Raw genomic sequence first — 20,624 nt, forward strand, 5'->3', positions numbered from 1 at the left:
CACTGTTTAATTTCCTTAGTGCATAGCTATAAGTTTGCCAGGCAGCACTTTACCATAGGATGTACTGTATGAAATGATACAGTGATTCACACTACATAAGATTGTTCAAATAATACGTGTGCTTACTGCTACGGGAAATCTGTTCAGAACAGTGTATACTAAGGTTTCAGATTGATTCAAACAAATATTTGTAAAACAGTTTTGTCCTGTAAACCAAGATTAAACTGAATCTTCAAGATTTTTAGGAAAAAGTACCCAAAATGATTTTGGAGACAATTTGAAAAGAATTGCTAAGATTTTAATTTAAATAATAATTGGTGGAGAAGCCCATGTAATGACCTCAGATATTGAAGAGAAACCAGATGAAAAGATTTGAAGATAGAATTCCTTTTATAACTATAGAATAATTTGAACTGAATTTTGGGGGCCAGATTTCATGAAATTGTAAAGAAAGCATGGAAGCATAGTTTACCAAAGTAAGATTTTTCAGTACCAAAATGTAATGACAATAAAGCAGGATTATGATATTTGACAATTTTTATGCTTGTATTACAATTTTAAAATTTTTGGTTTTTCACGTGTATGCATTTGTTCCCACATGTGTACGAGTGACTTCATTGTGATGGAGCGTGTCAATAAGACTTACATGTTGACTTTGTAGCACTAGCATGAGTGTTATATCAGCATATCTCTGATCATGGAAAGAAGAATTTTGCTCATTTTTAGTGAGTTATGAATCAAAGGGATGGTTCTGAATAAGCAATACCCATTATGTTGTTATTGATCTTTGTGAATAAATGCAAAGTTACAAAAATGAAAATATTTAAAATCTGGAACACATTTCCCACCAGATTATGACAATTTAAAACTTGGTCAAAATTTGACTCTAAACCATTTGACAATGTCCCTTAAGCCTTTTAAGGGTCACTTAGCATTTCCATTACAAATCTTGACTTTCAGAGGTTTAACGCTTGGCAGTTTAAAGTTGTAGGAGGCTGGAACTTATACAAGTTGTCAGTCCAGATGTTTTATATTTATTTGTGTGAGGTGGTTTTTTTTTTTTTTTTTTTTTTACCTTCTCTTTTCTATTTCACTGTAAGTGTATTTAAAACTGCTGGTAACTTCCAAAGCACACAAAAACTAAAAGCTTTAAGCTCTCATTCTTTTTCCTGAACCACAGCTATAAATACTCTCATTCCAAAATATAATATGTAGGAAGTTACAGTTACTCCCCATCCCATGATGAGAATAAGTCAATCTGATTCCAGAATCTTTTACATGCATTATGACAAGGGTCATAAATAAAAATAAATTTTAAAGTCAATGAGAAATAGCAATCTAGAGATACTAAACCAAATCGAAGAAACCATATTGAACGGACAAGTTATTTGGCAAATGTACAAAGAAAAAGTGATTCCAGATTAATTGTAAAAGTCCTTGATGTCTTACCCAGCATATAAAACCAGCAAGTATGTGGAGGGAGGTTTGAATCCTAGAGGGAAGGTGCTGAATACTCAGAATCAAGTTGAAATTAAATAATATTTTCAGTGCTTACATTTTCTGTCAAAAAAGCATTTCTGCTACTGACTGTACTTGCTTTTTAAGAAACTGAATGACTACATAGGTGACAAAGTTATAAACCCCTTCAAAGAACTGACAAGTGTCTAAGTCAGTTTAAAAAGATTAAGAGTGGCTCCCTTGTTCTAAAATTATACAAAAGTGCCATTTCACTTTTCAAGCAATTTGAAAGCCATTCATTTCAGTGGCAGGTAGCCAAAACACAAAAGCCAGAGAATGGCAGCAGAGGTGTCATACAGGCATACACAGATGTTTTCCAAAGGTTTGTACTGCTTCTAACCTCAAAGGCACAGCCTCAATAGGTTGCATAGACAAAGGAGTCACAACAAAAGTCTACACTAGGTACACACATGTGTGCTGACTTCTAGCTCACCCTGATTTACCCACACTGATTGCCATTCCTTCACTCAGCTCTTGAGCCTGGATGCTAAAGTTAAAGAGTTGCTGGTGACAGAGCAGAATTTGCATCATCCCAAATATCTGACGGACAAGTCTCAACACACCAATGGGCCATGACTGAGTTTTAGTTCCTGAAATCTTGCAGTCTATTTACCTCTGATATATCAATTAGAATGACACAAAACCTAGCAAAACACTGCACCTGATGTATTTAAAATATAACTTTGCACAACCAGCTTCAATTCTAACTGTAAAAACTTGGATTTGAACAGCCTAAAGTACTATAAAGAATATTTTAAGTCTTAAATCAGGCAGTGTGCTAGTTCTGAGGGTTCTGGGAAATACAAGAGTGGGCAAGAAAGATAATCTTGAAAAACTTGGAAAATTTTGTTGTACCTCAAAGTTCTACCTTTAATTCTTGAAGCCAATGGTGATTAAATAAGGGTTAGCATTATGTGGCCTTCCTCTCCACTTAAGATATGCCATTTGAGAGAGGAAACTGTTTTTTTAACCTCCTTTGGTGAACCTTATGCACCTGTCTAGTTCACAGTCATTCCTTTTACTCATCTAGACAAGTTCAGTGTAGAAAGAAGAAACACACATCAACAATTAGGTAGAGTTACGCCTGTAATCCTAGCACTCTGGGAGGCTGAGGTGGGAGGATCACTTAAGGTCCAAAGTTCGAGACCAGCAAGAGTAAGACCCCATCTCTACTAAAAAATAGAAAGAAAAAAAAATTAGCCAGTCAACTGAAAATAGAAACAAAACAAAAAAATTAGCTGGGAGTGGTGGCATGCGCCTGTAGTCCCAGCTACTCTGGAGGCTGAAGCAGGGGGATCACTTAAGCCCAGGAGTCTGAGGTTGCTGTGAGCTAGGCTGATACTGTGGCACTCACTCTAGCCCAGAAAACAAAGCAAGATTCTGTCTACAGGAAAAAAACAAACAAACAAAAAAAAAAAAAAAAACAGGTAGAGTTAAAGCAGTAGCAATAGAAGTAAATTCTTCTTTTCCTATTAATGTTTAGTTCATTATAAATACTGGCTACTAATCCTTCTGTAGTTATGTGTAGTTTTTTACAATGCCCTTTCAACAATAGAAGTTTTTAATTTTAAAGTGGTCAGATTTATCAATCTCTTTGCGTTTTGTTCAAAGAATTCTTTGAATAAAGAATTATAAAAGCATTATGCTATACATCCTCTTCTAAAAGTTCAACATTTTTGCTTTACACATTTCATCCTTGATCCACGTGGAACTAATTTTTGTAATTGTTGTGAGCTTTGGATTCAATTTCATTCTTTCCACACATCTTCCCAGTAGTGCCAGCACCGTACTGAAAAATACTTTCCTTCTTCAAAGACCTGCAATACCCCTGTCATTTATCAAATTTCTAGTTATGGGTGAATTTGTTTCTGGTGTCTTTTATGTGCCACTGATCTATTTTTCTACTCAAAGCTGACATCATATCATTTTAATTATTGCTTTAATAAATCTTGAATTTTGGGAAAAAAAAAAAAAGAAGTAAAGGGAAAACAGTGTTTAGATCTGACTGGTTGAGTCAAGAGAGGCTTCACAAATGAAATGACATTTAAGTTAGTCTTTAAGAAATTATATAAATTAAGAAATAATATTATAGATATTATTATAAATATTCTATAAACATTATTTTATTCTATAAATATTCGAAGATTTTTGAGCAGGTGAATGCCATGATCAGATTTGCTTGTTAACTAAATTAAGGACAGATTGATGAGGAGCAAGCTTGGAAAGAAAGGAAGCACAGTCTAAGAAGTTCTGATGGCTGGGCTAGAACACACCTGAGCTTAGAAAAGATGCAGATGCTTGGGCTCCACATCACGCCTGCAAATGAGAACTTCTGGGATGATGGGAGCTTTAGTGATTGAAGTGAGGAAGTTAGAGAAGGGGGAATGGATTTGAAGATAAATTTGTAAATAAGATTTTTACAGACTATGATGACTGGATGAAAAAGGGAAGGAAGAGGAAAAAATTTAGGTTGATTCCAAGGTTGGCACCTGGAAGCTCACTGAAGAGCAATGAAAAGGGTGACTACGCTACATTTCCAGTGGCCCTGGGATAACAGGGTGGACATGTCAGGATGCTGTGGTTCTGGGGCTCACAAAAGAAGCCTTGACAGATTAGCACTTGGCACTCATCAGTGAACTAATAGTTCAAATCATGTGAAAGGGTGAGGGTGTCCCAGTTAAATAAAACATGTGGAGTAAGAGAAGAGGCTCAGGCATGAACCCCTGGGAAGTGAAGCATTTAATGGGTGAATATCACATAAGCAAGTTTAGGAGCGTCAGAGAAATTGTAGGGTTAAAAAGGGAGAGTAACAGCACCAAAGAACTATGGTACGAGAATTTGGTAAGTAAGATAATATGGTGGTAAACAGCATGAACATTGGAATCCAGCAGACTCTAATTTCTTGGGTAGTTACTATAAGCCAAGCACTGTATGAGTATTTTACATGCATCATTTGATTTAATCCTCACAAATAACCCTACAAGGAAACTACAATTACCTGTCTCATCTCACTGATAGGGGAAATAAATCTTAGAGAGGTTTAGAACATTGTTCAAGGTCACTTAACTAGTTAATGATGAAACTAGTATTCTACTTCTTCCTCTAGAGCCTAAACTCTAATTGTATTCTAAACTTCCTCTGTAAATCCATGCTTCAAATCCAAGGACATGTGTATCTTGTTGAACATTGCGTTTTCTTGTACTTAATACACAACCAGAAACAGATTGGGTTCTCAATAAACATTTAGTGAATAAAAGGAAGAACAAGAGTTGAAGTATAACTGTATCTTTCTTCTCATCACCTCACCCCCTCCCAAGATGCCTTCCCACCAACCTGTTTGAAACCAACACATCACAAGTTTCTCATCCACATCATAAAGCCTACCCTGACAACCCCATCCCAGGCAGGCCTGCTTTTCCTGTGCTCAGGCATTTGTCTGTGCCAGTTTTTTGGAATTTATTCTATCTTATCTTACATAATTACTTCCTTTTTGGAGTTCTTATATCTTGCTTCACACGCAGGCAACAAATTTGCAAGGGCAAACGTATATGTGTATATTCCTCACCATTAACTAGCTCCATGCCTTTCACCAGGCAGGCCTTAGTAATTGTTTGCTGATTGATGTAACTAGTTAAAAAATGATATTAAATGATACTCATGACTATATCACAAATTCCATGATCCTCCCTTCTTCTTTTCCAGGAAGATTCCAAAGGATGTAAAAAAATAGATTTTAAGAAAAGCAACTGTATATAGGGAAAAAAAATACCTGCCAAACATGCAGTTACTCTTTCTGTGAGGCTATTTGCTACTTACCATTACAACTGACAGGCTTATTCTATGCTTTAATAAATCCCAATTTTCATAGCTTTTGTGTCTGATACATTTCAAGTTATATTTGGTTGAAACTTGGCATACAATTTTCAGAGTTTCAAATATTTCCATACACACACATATACATATATAATATACACATACACACATATATGTATCCCCTATATGGACTTGTGGCATTAATCAAAAGTTTCTTAATCTATAAACTATTTTGGGTCAATGGCACAAAAAGTAAAGTATCAAGTACTTCAGGTACCTAGTTGGACAAAATATAAGTGTAGTATATAGTTGTCCATAAAGGAAACATAATGTCCACTGGCACTTGGAAAAGAAAACGTTAAGACACACGAAGTGCACTACAGAGGCCAACATGCAGAAGCCTGCACGGGAAGACAGGAGGTGCATGTTCACCGTGGGCCTGCAGCTCCCACACACATGGCAGCTTCTGAATCCCCACAGGTGTTCTATAGGCAACAAGGGCCTTTTTTTTTTATTTCAGCTTATTATGGGGGTACAAAAGTTCAGGTTATATATATTGCCCATGCCCCCCCATCCCCCCAAGTCTGAGCTTCAAGCGTGTCCATTCCCCAGACAGTGCACATCGCACTCATCACCTCTTTTTATCTGTCATTACCAGGTGAATGGTGACCTACTCCCTCTCTGCCTGCCTTGTGTCTCTCTTTGTAACTCCTGGATTAGACTGTTGCTCTGCATTTATACCGTTAACATTGACAACTGCCTAAGACCTTCATCTTCTGCAAAATTAAGAAAAATGTTTTCTTACTGCCACAATTACATATTCTTCCCTCTTGGTACTATTCTTTTTATCTCGGTTAGAGTGTGAGCATTGTTTGCTTTAGGAACCCCAACCAAATGCCTACCAGTTGACATGAAATTATTCTATTGGGTAATGACTTGCCAGTGGGTAGAAATAAAAGGACCTGAGATAGCCCTGAAGGACAAGTCTCAAACGCTTCTCTCACTGCCACCCCTGATATTTATACAACCCTCTCCTCAGTTAGATTTAATATGAACTAAAGGAAATGGTGTCATCTGTAACAGGACTGTCAAAAAATTAAAGATGCTAAATTCAACCTAAAATTTCACCGATGCTTAGGTTATACCTAGCAAAATGCTAGCTCCTTTCAGAGAAAAGAAAAAAGCAAACCTTCTCAATTCATATCAAAAATGGGTGTGGATCAATAGAAACAATATAGGATTTTCACCAAACATGGAATTCAACTTGCCTCCTCTGATTACCGTGTGGCTTTGGCACATTACTAAGTCTGAAACTGATTTTTTTTTTTTTTTGGTGGGGGGGAAACTGACAAAATTATAAAGCAAGAAAACACAAGGAGAAAGAAGCAAGGAGAAAGAAGTGAGAAGGTCACGTCTCCTTTTGGTGAAGGAATCCCTGGCTGTTTTCTCAGCAGTACGGAGTGATACATGCTAAAGTCTTTTCTGACAGAAGCCTTCTAAACATCTGCTCAGTGGGACGCTTCTGTCTGTCTTCAGGGGAGCATTAAGAAGTTTCCTTTTGAAGCCCCATTAAGAATCACAGATTTCCTTTCATCTAAGGTATTAGATGCTTAAAGCTCATCTGGCCAAGGGTTAGCTAGATAATGGCTCCTAACATCTAAGGCCCTACAAGAAAGAGCGTAAACATAGCGAGACATGCCTTCCCGGGCTGCTCCCGCTCTTCAGCCTGAAGGAACAAACCCTGAAGGAAGAACACTGCGAGTCTTTGGGCTTGGCTCAGGCTTAGGTTATCCTTTGTCTCATGATTCATGTTCCCACGCTATGAAAGACTAAAATTTTGTGATCAGTCTCCCAGATTCCCTTTCTCTTCAGTTTTTAGGCTGTCAACATCCTGTATCTGAAAATATAACACCCACCTCCCACAACTCGGAAGTTTTAATTCTGGGCCGCCTTTACATACAGTTGGTTGCTTTGCTAAGCCCTGTATCTATCTACTAAAGTCATTTATCTTCACCGTTCTACTACCCATTTCTTTCAAAGTGGTCAGCATATTTATTAGGATATAACTCGGTATTTTTCACCTCTTCATTTATTGCTTTATAGCATGATGTCATGGAAGCATGTAGACTTGGTAAAAAATCTCAGCACCATTTTGGATACTTTTTTTTAAATTTCAGACTCGCCTTATTATTTAGTCTTTATAACAATTATATGAAATAAATGATTAACACCACCATTTTATACGTGAAATAAATGAAGCTGGACTTGAGTGGAGAATGGGAGAGGAGGGGCCTGGGGATTAATAAATAAGTTGCCTAAGGTCCTACAGCCAGTACCTAAAGTCTGTATACAAACCCGACTCTCCTGACCCTAATGTGCACACCTTTTCACTAAACTATTATGCTTCTGAAGTTACTGAAACTCCTTAAGCTTAAATTCATTCATTTACAAAATGAGGATATTAATCTCCGTATGGCTCAGAATGCTCTTATGAAAATCAAATAACTGAGAGTGCTTGATAAACAGTCAACTGTTATAAGAATATGGGAGTTATAATAAAGTAAATTAGCAAATGCTGAGTAATAATCACTTTCCTATAAGTCATTATACATATTAAACTAAAAGGCACTTATTAATATTAGCCTTTTTTACTTAGAAGAATCAAACCCCTCTTTGTGGAAATTAGACCTCTATTTCCCTTGTCAACATAATTTAAAAAAAAATCACAACAGCTAATATGTGAAAACAAGGTAGATTTTACACTTTTTAAAGTGTGTGACAGAGGGTGAATTTCCTAGGCAATGTGGGAAAAGACAAATTTTTCATAAGTAGATATGAGGATATTTTTCCCACATCATGTGAATAAGGTGCAGTGAGAGAAAGTGACCTCAACTCCCTTGAAATGAATGTGCCTTAATGAATCAGTTGAAGATGCCATTGTATGTCCTGTGTGTGCAGGGTAAAGAGCGAGCATCTCATCTAGATTTTCCAGAAGCTGATGGTGTCTTAGGTTTTTGCTGTAGTAAATTCAGTCTGAGTCTCTAAATAATCTCAATTTAAAAACAGATATATGTGCAATGGAAACCTCACTTTTGTGTTCTTTCATTTCTTCAAAGATACATGAAGAAATTTTGAAATTTTTTCCTGGTGTACATTTCATTGACAGTTTGATTAATTTCCATTGGTACAGTTAAAAGTCTATCTGAATAAAATGGTCTTATCTTCATCTTGCATTTTAAAGATTCCATAATTCTTGTCATAAAGTATCTGATTTATATTAAGCACTTATTGTTGTACAATGGTGAGCAAGACACACTATTTTAAATTATAATGGGAAAGCTGTTACAGTATGGTAATCAAACAATTACATAAATGTATAATTAGACGTTTTCATAAGTTCTCTATACAGAAGAATTACCAGGTAATAGAAGAGAGAGCTACACAGGGGATCAAGGAAAGTTTACCAAAGAATTGATACATGAGCTGAAATCTAGAAAATGGTCAGAAGTTAATTAGAGGAGGAGGACAGAAGAGCAGCAAGAGAGAAGAGGATCTGTGGAAAGAAAAATAGTGTATTTAAAAGCCCTGATGTGGAAAGGTCTTTGGTTCTGCCAAGGAAGTGGAAAAAAAATCTGTGTAGTTGAAAGGGGATTTGGGGACAGGACATACACACATGGACACTAGATCATGCATAAGCACAGACACTTCTTTGACAAAGAATAATAGATACACTGGCCCTAAAAATGACTGTATTCACCTAATAGGTACACTTGATCATGTCATTCCTTGTATACGTATTGAACATCTGCCATTGTGAAGCATTATGTTACAGGGTTAACTGGAGATAGAGTGGTGGATAAGATAGAATTAGCTTCTGTCCACATAGAGCTTACAGCCTGCAGTTCCAATCCATTTTTGATTATATACAGTCTTCAAAGTATGTCATCTCCCCAAGAAGTATATATAAGGAGGGGGCAAAACTAGTTTATTTGAAATCTGTGCCTTAATGACTATATATAAATAATGCCAACTTGATACTCAATGTGTAGCATTAACATTTATTCATTTTCTTATTCAACATGACTATTGCTAACATGACCATGATATGATTAAGTCTCTATTTTTGCCTGGATCTTGGCCCTGAGCTCTAACATTGTATATCAACTCATACTTGTCATCTCTCCCTCAACTCACGTACCCACAACCTGCTTCTTTCTGAGTCTTCCACACCCGGTGAGAAAAACCGCAATTCACTTTTTCAAGCCAAAATCCTATGTGTCATCCTGGATTCCTCTCTTTCCTTCATCCTTCCCACATCCAATCCATCTGCAAGTCCTTTTAGGTCTATCTTCAAATTTTATCCAGAATTTATCTTCACAGACATTTTCACCTGCTGTAGTAGACAATGATGCATTCTCCACATAGCAGCCAGGGTAATCATTTTATAATAATAATCAAATTGTGTCACTCTTTAACTTAAAACTCTGCAATTAGTTCACATTTGCATAAAAAGTAGATATCCAACAATATCTTCAAGACTCTATATGATCTACTCTTTACTTAGTTCTCCCACTTCATTCATTTCACGGTATGGGGAAACATCCCTTTTGTGCTCTAAGATTCACTCAGACTAGCTATTTTGCTATTCCTTGAACAAATTAAGCACAGATTAATTTGCTGTTTCCTCTGCTTAGCTTTCTGTCCCCAGATCTTTGCTTGACTGTTTTCTTCTTGTCTGTCTTCCAGTTCTCAGTTCTAATATTATTTCATCAAAGAGAACTTTCCCAGTGACCAAAATGTTATAATACCTTGCTCATCCAAATTGTTGTCTATAATTTCATCCAGTTTCATTTTCTGCATTTTCTTACTATCTTTTTGTAAGCATGCTTACTTTCTGTCCATTCCAAGTAAAATACAGATTTCAGGAGAACAGGAATGATATCCATCTTTTTTTGTGTCTATATTTCCAGTACCTGGGAAAGTAATCTATGAATATTTATTAAAAGGAATGTGGGAATGAGGGAAAAGGAAGGGCAAGAAAGGGAAAGAGAGACAGAAAGAGGGAGGAAGGAAAAGAAGGAAGAGAAGAAGGAAGAAAAATGAAAATACACAGGTAATGTGTCCAATAAAAACCAACTGGCATCCTTTGTCTTTAACATCCTCTCTTCAAACCAGAAATGATGTAAAGAAAAAACTATTCTTCCCAAAGCATTCCAAAAACATTTTAATGCATTCTGGGAGAAAGTCTACCTACATAGTATCTATGTGGAAAAATTGAGTAGTAACTCTGTAGATAAGAGGGAAAGACACAAGAGAAACCAAAAAAAAAAGGTCTAATTTTGCATTGTTGGGCAATGTCAGCTGCATTGCATTATCTTGTTTTCTTTTTCATTTTATACTTAAAAAGAAAAAGAAAAAGGAAAGACACAAGCCACAATTACAATTCAAATGCATGTTTATTCTGTTGGGTATCATTCATTAGATGATACATTGGACTACGTTCTCACAGTACATATTAATCCCTCCAAGTGAAGCACCACTGATTTCAAAGTCTCTAAGCTGCCATTTTGGAGACTGCTGAGTGCAAATATTATAATGCCATTTGGGATACTCTAAAGTGCTTTTTAGAAAAGTAGTCTCTCAGTAATCTTCAAACTTACCCTGATTGGGGTTTGGGCTACGTTCTTGCTGAGAAAAGATGACTCTCAGGCTTTCTTTTCAGCATTTTGAAATTGACCAATCATCTCAGAGTCCTTGCCCTGGACTTCATTGATTCTAAACAAGGTGGTCAAAGCCTTGAAGAACCCCTTGGGTAAGTGCTCTTTAAGGACAAAAGCACTATGTTACAAATCCCTGTATCACCAAGGGCACTCAATAAGTGTTTGTTTGTTGAATGAATAGATGAATAAGTGAATGAATAAATAAATGGAAGTATATTAATTTTGAATTTGTTCCTTAATTTCTTAGAAAAATGAGCAATCTCTCCTGTCAATCTGATTTTTCACATTAGGCACCAGAGAGTGAAATAGAAATTTTCTTCAGAAGTACAAAAAGGATAAACACTTTCATTTCCCTGATTTTTTTATGCAATAAACACTTAATAAGTACCTATGATATGCAAGGCATTGGAATGAACACAGATCGATTAAAAAATCTGCCTTCAAAGAAAAACTTTTCAGAGACAACCCCATAAAGACCCCTACCTATCTGCAGAATACCCCTCCACACACTAATTCCCTGCTCTAATAGAGCACATGAGATATCTTTCAGAAACAAATTCCCTGTTAGTGCTGCCCTCCATCCCTGGATAGCCCTTGATTCTCCTGGCTTATGTTTACTTAAGTACATAGAGTCTATTCTTCAACTTTAATAGGCATTATGTCTGGATTAAGGCACCCAAGAAGCTAAATATTAGATAGTATTGCTTTGGCCTTCCATAGGATTGCTTTCTCCAAGATACTTTGTACAGTGTTCTAGGTTTTCATTAAGCATTTCTATAGTAAAACACCATAGGAACCTCACCTTGACATTTAATGTAAGGAAGTTGGTTGAGTACAATTTTTTCATTATATCACTCTGTATTCTCACTTGCTATGAAGTGTCATGTGAGAAGATTTTTCAAAACCAAGAGCTAGTTAAATTCTTGTTTCTCACAAAGAATTCATTACGTTCAAGGTCAATCTTAAAACTTTTGCAGCTGACTTTTGATTTTTTTTTTTTTTTTTTTTTGACTATCAGAAAGCTTACAAGGAAACGTTAGTCATTACATGGGATTACATTGTCCTATCGTTATGTTAATTTCTCCACAAAAGATGAGAAAAGAGGGGCCCCCAAATTTATAAGTTAAAATTTTTAACAATTGAAATTAATTTCAATTGTTATACAAAAAATACAAGATATATTTTTCACTTTTTGCAGGATATATAGCAGTGATCAGTATGGACCAACAAGTCCTCCCAGAATTTATATTCCTTGTATTTTTTCTTACTATTTTTTAACTAAAAGAAGTAAGGAAGAATGCCCATCATTTGACCACTCAAATGATCACGTACATCAAATATTTTGTTATATTTCTTTATCATTTGTTTAAGCACAAAACCTTTTCTATGTTTATTGAAATCTCTTCTCAAATGATCAAGTAATATTCCATTCAGTGGTTATCTGATAATTTACTTAACCAATCCTAGCATTTTAAATATGCAAGTTGTTTTCTGCTTTTTAATAATTGTAAGCTTTTGTGTTTTGGAATTATCAACCTATTGGACTTTCTACCACTTTTCCTGTTAGATTATTAGAGATACACATTTATATCATTTTATTGTATTCACCATAAATTGGTTCTTCTTTCACATATCAATATTTATATACTTCTCTCACTCTCTCCATATATATATATATTTACTATATATGTTTATATGCTGGTAGATATTTATTGAGCAAACTGAATATCAAATTACTTAGGTATTTGGATGTAATTATTGACATAAAAATATACTACAATAAGAAGACATAAAATTTAGTTATGTGTAGTATTCCTGATAACCATAAAGATCAAGGGGAGGAGACTTTGATTTAATCTTGGAAAAAGAGGCTTTGTGTGACATTTCAACAATCCCCTTAAAACTGGATAACTACATGCAAAAAATTGAAACTGGATCCCCACCTCTCACCTCTTACAAAAATCAATTCACAATGGATAACAGACTTAAACCTAAGGCATGAAACCTTAAGAATCCTAGAAGAAAATGTAGGGAAAACCCTTTCAGACATCAGCCTAGGCAAAGAATTTTTGAAGGAGATTCCCCAAAAAATCACAGCAGCAACAAAAATAAATAAATGGGACCTGATCAAATTAAAAAGCTTTTGCACAGCCAAGGAAACTATCATTAGAGCGAACAGACAGCCTGCAGAATGGGAGAAAATATTTGCTCTCTACACATCCAATAAAGGACTCATAACAAGAATCTATCTAGAACTTAAGAAAATCAACAAGAAAAAATCAAACAACCCCATCAATAAATGGGTAAAGGAAATGAACAGAAACTTTTCAAAAGAAGACAGAATAGTAGCCAGCAAATATATTAAAAAAATGCTCAACATCTCTAATTATTAGAGAAATGCAAATCAAAACCACAATGAGATATCACCTAACCCAAGTGAGATTGGCCTTTATCAAAAAATCCCAAAACAACAAATGCTGGCAAGGATGTGGAGAGACAGGAATATTCTTACACTGCTGGTGGGACTGCAAATTAGTGCAACTTCTGTGAAAAAGAATTTGGAGATACCTCAAAGAGCTAAAAATAGAAATACCATTTGATCCAGCAATAGCACAATTAGGCATCTACCCAAAAGAACAAAAGACATTCTATAATAAAGACATCTGCACCCGAATGTTTATGGCAGCACAATTTACTATTGCAAGGATGTGGAAAAAATCCAAGTGCCCGTCGACTCATGAGTGGATTATTAAAATTTGGTAAATGTATACAACGGAATATTACTCAATTATAAGAAACAACAGTGATCTAGCACTTCCTATATTTTTCTGGATAGAGCTTGAGCCCATCCTCCGAAGTGAGGTATCACAAGAACGGAAGAATAGGCACCACATGTACTTATCATCAAATTGGCACTGACTGATCAATGCTATGGTGCTCACACGGTGGTAATATTCTTCAGGGATTGGGGGTTGGGGGTGGGTAAATTCACAACTAATGGACACAGTGAGCATTGTAGAAGGAAAAGCCATGCCTCAAATCATGGTTTGGGTATGGCAAAGCCATAACATGTAACCAAAATGTTTGTACTCCCATAATATCCTGAAATTAAAAAAAAAAAAAATCCCTTTGCTACAATTAAGCATGCTAAAGGTTAACTTAGGCATTATTCAAGTTAGGCTATTATAAGTCAATCTTACGGTAATCCAGCTGAATAATTTTGTCACTAAAGGTGTCTATACATAAAAAATTTTCCATAGAGTTTGACAATTTAAAAAAATGTATTCCAGTACAGAATTACCTTCCCTCTGAGGGGCTGCAGGTCCACCAGCTGGATTAAATTCTCACATAAGGGTAGTCACCAGAGGACTCAAAGCTATGTTAGCCCTAGGCCTACACAATTGACTAATTTGACCAAATAAATGACAAAAGCCATTCATTATGCTGCTAACCAATCAATTCATTTAAATATTATCTATGTATAACAACAATATAATACAAGAGTTGTGTTTTATTGATTTTTTTCTCAATTCAAAGAGAGAATTTTTTACTTGCCAAGTTAAGAGGTTTTCTGAAACACACATTGGAAGATAAATTTCTGCTCCTATACATTGTACGTAAGCAATGACAGTTTAATGATGGAAACTTATACACATTTATACCATGGTATTTTCTTTAGGCCATTCTGTAAGTATCTACTATATTAATGCATTCCTATTTCTAGTAGGAAATGAAGAAACTCTTCAAATGATCCATATTGCAAATGACTTTTCTAAGGGCATTTAATATTGTTGAAATACTTCTGTTTCTTTGTGAGGGTGAATCATTTTTACATTCTGTATTAGTAGAGGACATAAGTCATTCCCCAGCACTTATGTCTGCTATATTTCTGTTTTAAATCATTGATTATTATAGCTCTCTTTTTCATTTCACTCTTTTCGTGGCCCCCTACCACTCTTAAATCCAATAAAAAGCCAAACTGAAGAAAAATCATGGCAGAGATGAATTTTTGAGTAGGGCATAGAAAGGAAGAGCCCTGAATTTTTCTATTTTTTTATGGTTTTTGCCTTAGTTCAGGATCTTTTTTCTAATTTAGGCCCAAGTCAAAGCCCACCATTTATATTTTGACCTATTTTCTGTTTGAAGGACAATTCTTCATGTGTCTTTTCTGCAATCAAAAACTTTAACCTATATAATCACTCCATGGGTAAAGATACAGAAGGAGTGGAAAAATTGATCATTTTCAATGTGATGGATATAAGTGTGGAGCGATTAGATTGGGTAGATACCCAGACCCAACCCTTAATATGAAATATGGTAAAACAATTTCTTGAGTATTTGAAAGGTTAAAACAGTACCTTTTGTTATCTGCATTGTAAAAGAAGGAGGGGTGAAACAATTAACTAAGTGCTGGAAAATTCTAAGCAGTAAACTTTTAATCAGCCACCAGAATTCTTTATATCCAGTGGTATCTTTGAGGAATCAGGAACAATACAATATTATGTAATTAGTATTTTAAAACTTTGACTCATCTGAGTCCTGTATTGGGATAACCAATTTTTCCCTGCATTTATTTGTTTCTCTATCCTATCTGACAGCTGACCCACCTGAGGTTGGAGTTCAGGTGGGAATATAGTGGACCAAGACTAACTGGGCTTCCTGTTGGGATACTGCATCAAATTGGGGTATGAAATCTTGGTCAAAGGTAAATTTTTGTGAGGTCAAGCAGAGTCAAGCCAAAAGTGAGGCTGCAAATCATGAATTGAAAGATGAAATGGTGGTTTAGACAGTAAGTCACACTGAACCAGGGTGGTAACAAAAGCAAAGACTGGCAGAATAGAAACTAGACACAACGTGAAAAGTTACCAAAGTGTATGGAAAATACTGAATGGAATTCATAAACCCTGGCCTTTCATTTGCACTTCCATTCATACACAGCATAATAAATATCCTACATTCTCCCTCAAGATGGATATAAACAGAGGTCATGTATGCCACCCTCTCTCTCAACATCATGGTTATCCCTACTTCTGTTATGCTTATTTCTAACAGGACTAAAAATAAGTAAATTTTTTCCTTCTTTATTGAATCAAAAAAGGTGAGAGACTCTAGGTTTGTGGCATAAAGGGCCTCTCTTCATGGCACTGAAATATCTAGCAATATTAATTGGAAAGGGTAATAGAGGATCATCATTTAATGACCACAATACCCACGACCATGATTGAGATGGCATCTACGTTTTACTATCCTGAATCAACTTTAGCACTTACTCAAGTTGAAATCTACTGGATGTTAAATACCATTGACATTCGGTCCTTTGATTTTGAAAACTCTATCACTGACTGGCTACCTGATTTCCAATGCATTACCTGATTTTCCCCAAACCTGATTTCTTCATTAGAAAATTGGGTAAACTATCTCAAAAATTGTTTTAAAGGCTAAATGTGTTCATTAACATATATGGACACTATTAGCAGAGGGTGTGACTTTTCATAGGTTCTTAATAATGGTTTCTTTCCATTCTCTGCAACTCCAGTGAATTTCCTTCTCTTCTACTGAATAAGAGAGGCATTAGGGATAGTCTGTTGATTCTTAACAGGTATTTTTACACCTTCCTTTTGAAAATACCTATGAGAATCTTTAGAGATTGGCTCCTTTAGTCATCATGAATTTCCTGTTTCCGTACTTTTGAAAAACAATTAAATTGGTTACTACAGTAATGTTTATGAGTAAGTCGCGTAGGTTAAAGGAATCTTGTGTATCTTCAACATCTTCATGAGCTCTTTACTAGGGGACCCACCTGGATATGATACTTATGGCTCCAGGAAAGAATAGTAAATCCAATTTGGCAAGATATGTTCTTTTAAATACCCGTTTATTCAAAGAAACAGGTTCAGTGCACAAATATTTATAGGAACATGCCAGAAACCCTACAAAACCACTGTCGCCAGAGAGTAGTAAAACAAAGGATTGTTAAATTAAATGCAGAACTTATTTTATACAGATGCTAGGTTTCTACCTAGTTTCCTAGCTTTGCTGTTGCTGTCTTAATGTTTTACAGTGACCCAGGATAACATATTCTTCAATGTACACCAAAATGATATTTCTCTGTTAATCTTTTAAATTCTATAGCCTTTGATTTAACACAGAAATATTTTGTTTTAACCTGACTTTCACACTTGGACTGTGGATTCAACTAATCTTCCTTTGAAATGATATAATATGAAATACCTCAATATTTAAAGTTTAATCTTACATATCTTTTTAAATTCTAATGAATTTTAGTTATTTCTCTTCAAATACTTGATTCTTGAAAGCCTCGCAAATCATTGGATTCCATTGGATTCTATGCTATAAGGTTCTCTTCATTCTTCTTCTTCTTTGATCATTTACATTGGTCCTCTTTTTCTGGCTATCCTTAAGTTTTGTTATATCCCCAGTGGTTTATCATAAGCTCTATTCTCCTTTTATGCTACATATTTTCCTGAGAGTATCTTAATCATCCTCTGAATGCTTAGTGATTTATGAATTCTGGTACCATTAACTTTCTCTTAAGTTCAAGACTCATATAGTCATCTGGTAACAGACTAGTCCAACCTGGATATTTTACAGTCACACAAATTTAAAATGTCTAGCAATGTTTCTGCTAACCCTGTACTTCTTCACATAGCTCTTATCTCGGTGCCTCCAATTTTTACGTTCTTGGACAAGCCAGGCAGTAATTCTTAACTGGATTTTCCTTTTTCTTTATCTAATCACTTAACAAGTCTTGTCAATTTGTCCCCATAGTATCTCTCAAAAGCATTAGCTATCTCCACCTCCACTGGCCATTTCCTTAGTTAAGCCCTCTGGATTTCTCCCTGCCACATTCTTAGTTGCCACACATATGCTCGAGTGATTGCTCTAAATGCACATATGGCCATGTCAATCCATTGTTTAAAATCTTTCAATGACTCTTTCCTCTGCCGCGCATAAGATAAAGCCAAAACTCCACAAATGGTATACAAAGTCCATTACATCCAATCCCTAATGATTTCAACATCTGCCTTTAATGTCTCTTCTTTACACTTTACATTCCTGCAGTACTTAACGGCTGACAGACTGCCTCACTACCTCTATGCCTCCACTTCCCCACGACACCATTGTTCTGCACCCCTCCATCCACTGAACACACTTTGCTGATGCATGAAATGTGTTCCCTGACATCTCCACATACCCATCCACTTGGGGAGATCATTTTTATTTTTTGTTCCTCTTTGAGACATAATGTCTTTACAAAACCTCCTCTGTCACCGTAAAAAAATTCTTTAAGACAATTTCCTCCTCCCTCTCTAAAAATATCTGAATATTTTAAATATTTCCATTATTACATCTAATATAGATACATATTATACAGGAAACCCAAGTGACAAATGGTTGGCCCTAGTTCAGAATAAAGTGAAAAGAAGTGATGAAAGAAAATAAATGTTTGTAGAGATGTGTGTGAGTGTGGGGGACGTGGGGAGAGTGACAGAGAAAGAGACACTGAGGTAGAGACAGAGACAGAGACACACAGAGAGAGAAAGTAGTACACAGAAAGAACAAGAGAAATGGAGGCAGAAAGGCAGAGAGACTGCACAAGCACATATTTCGGGATTAAATAAATATAATATTTGGCAACCAGAATAAAATTATTAAAATATTTGCACTTTGGGCATTTGTTTCCCATTGAAAAAGTATTATGCAATCACCAAGGGAAAAAAAACCCTAAATATTTAGAATCAGTAATAGTATGAAGATATTAATTCATGTACTGATAATTTAGTTGTAGTTTATGTCTCTCAGACTGGAGTGCAGTGGCACAATCATAGCTCACTGCAGCCTTGAACTCCTGTGCTCAAACGATCCTCCTACCTCAGCCTCCCAAGTACCTGGGACTACAGGCATGGGCCATTGTGCCCAGCCGGTGGATTTTTTTATAATGTATTTTTCCCTTCAAGTCAATGTTACTATATATTTAACTTTATGCATTTTTTGACAAATGATAGCTAATACATGGTGATCAAAAAGTGTGCTTATTCTCCCATCAAATTAGATGTATCAGACAGAGATATAGAATATGTGTGTGTTTGTGTATGCATGCATATATACATATATGTAAATATATATGTAGCTGTGTAGAGAGAGAGAGAGAGACACATATTTACCTGAGACTAGTAGCCATTTGACATCATGTGATATTTCCATGGCTGTTTTTGTTTGAGTTAGGGTTAAAGGATTTTGCACAAAGCATTCACATATAGTCTACTCCTGGCAAAATGCATGCCTCTCTATATGGGGCTATTGTTCTGCTTCTGAAAGCAATCTTGCTTCAGCTAAATGGATGACCTTATTCTGAAGTGATTGGCTCATTTGAAAGGCCATGTATACTTTTCCTTGTGCAAAGGAAAGCTAGACGAAATCAATTTATATTTCCTATGAACATAAAAAAAAAAAACAACTTTGGATCAGTAAAGCCATGGCAGAAAAACATGTTACATAAAACAAGGCATCACTGAGCTTGAGCATTAGTTTGCATGAAGCATTTGTAGTCTTACAGGAAGTACTAGACTACATCTGGTGTTGGGATTAGATATTTTTACTTATTTATTTTTCATTATCACTGAGCTTTTTGGAACTGAGGTATTGCAAACTGGATAGCAGCTTGTACTGATTTCCAAAGCCAGTGGAACAGCCTTGAGAATTTCTCCCTTACAGAGTGATGTCATCAGTTGGCCGGTTTCCGTAGCTCCCCCTACCCTACCAAAGAAGTTCCTCTCTGTATTAGTTCTACCTTCACCTGCCAAGAAAAGAAAACACACAGCTTCCTTTATTCTACAGTGAAACAAAGTGGTTTGGACATAATTTGGAGAAGAACTGCCAGAAAAAACAAAAAAAGGCTTTAACGCAATAACGTTTCCATACATTTAGGTGCTTTTCTAGAATATATAACTTTAATTGATTTTTACCTGTTTTATGGAATACAACTGGTATAGGAGAAATTGAACTATGGCATTGACCCAGAAATTTAAAGAAAAGATATAAAATTTTACAAAATCCAAAACTATTAAATCATTGTTGGAGTGATTTTTTTTTTCTTTTTTTGCCTTTCACAAAATAGTACAATGCTTGTTGTTAACAGAAAACAATCCTCATTTTATCTAGGGTAAGGCTTTTTTCTGTTTTATCTGAGACAAAATTTTAAATAAGGTAATTCATTAAGACCATATTCTTTACCAAAGATACTGAAATAAATGCTATGGTTTCCACATGAAAATTATTATATTCACAACATAGTTTTTACAATTAAATGTGGGCATCCTGAAGATACTTGTATATTTCATTCTCAGAAGAACCCCCACCCAGCCCCCCAAAAAGTTTTCAGATGTTAAGATTTCAAGACAGTTAAAACTTATCTTGCCATCAGGATGCTTAGGACACAGTACTTCAGAAATTTTGAATGATTTGAAGCCCTTTAGGAACACACTGCAGCATTTAAAATCATCTCATCTTTCATTAAATATGATTTTGCCCCTTGCACTTTTAAAAAACTTC

Source organism: Eulemur rufifrons, chromosome 8 (assembly GCF_041146395.1).
Source record: "Eulemur rufifrons isolate Redbay chromosome 8, OSU_ERuf_1, whole genome shotgun sequence".
Lineage (NCBI taxonomy): Eukaryota > Metazoa > Chordata > Mammalia > Primates > Lemuridae > Eulemur > Eulemur rufifrons.